Raw genomic sequence first — 803 nt, 5'->3', positions numbered from 1 at the left:
TAACGTTACCTACGCTAATAGCATGCACCCAGCTATGCTATGTTAGCTAGTCAAGTAGCGGATCACCTCGAATGGTCAAGTGCAATGTTAAGACCATTCGTTTAGGAGAACCACGTAAAACCAGACGTGTCTACCATACCTCAGCGTATCAAACACGAATACTCCATTTTGTGTTTCAAAATGTTATGCAAAAAAGCGGCTGGTATGGTTAGCTAGCTAGCTAGCTACCCAGTGCTAGCTTACTACACAATGGACCCGAGAAAAGTTTACTGACAAGCTCTGTACGGTGACTCGAGAGGGACATCTCCTCCCATGCTTTGCGTTTAGCGTTGAGCGATAGCGCCTCAGGCATAGGCTACAAGCAGAGCAGCAGACCAGCAGACTACCAGTCAAACGCAACAACTGAGTTAATTTAGGGCAGATTGGTGATTTGTTTGACAAAAAAATATGTTTTTATTTTGACTGATGCTGAGCTAAATTTAGAAATACCGTCATCAGCACATCCAGTAACCCCCTCAATCACTGCAGAACTTATTTTTGTTGAGTCTGCGGGTGACATAAACACACACACTCATGTCCCGATTCTGCGGTTGAGTGCCAACTCCGATGGGGACCTAATTATTTTTGTCATCAACAGTCAGCAGTGATGTTTAGGCTATTATTTATTTATATTAGTTATATATATATTTTTAAATAGGCTATTTATTTATTATTTTGGTTATTTATTGTCAACAGCTGCCCCCCTTTTACCCCCTCCCCAACCAGAGTACCAACAGCCTAAATTGATAGGATGATCCTCACAT

The 803-nt window shown here is 41.8% G+C and overlaps 1 protein-coding gene across 3 annotated transcripts in view; it reads right to left on the bottom strand.

Annotated features, from left to right (window-relative positions):
* c26h7orf26 (chromosome 26 C7orf26 homolog) overlaps window positions 1-369 on the bottom strand; it is a 6,172-nt gene extending 5,803 nt beyond the window's left edge. For 2 of the 3 annotated variants that reach the window (XM_031563711.1, XM_031563713.2), the window contains exon 1: window positions 140-266. The gene's annotated coding sequence lies outside the window, so the exon portion shown is untranslated. The other variant, XM_031563710.2, reaches the window with a different exon arrangement.
* Between the last annotated feature and the right edge of the window lie 434 nt (window positions 370-803).

The sequence above is a fragment of the Clupea harengus genome, chromosome 26 (assembly GCF_900700415.2).
Source record: "Clupea harengus chromosome 26, Ch_v2.0.2, whole genome shotgun sequence".
NCBI lineage: Eukaryota > Metazoa > Chordata > Actinopteri > Clupeiformes > Clupeidae > Clupea > Clupea harengus.
The sequence above is the reverse complement of the archived record's forward strand: the minus strand, read 5'-3'. Positions and strand labels throughout refer to the sequence as shown.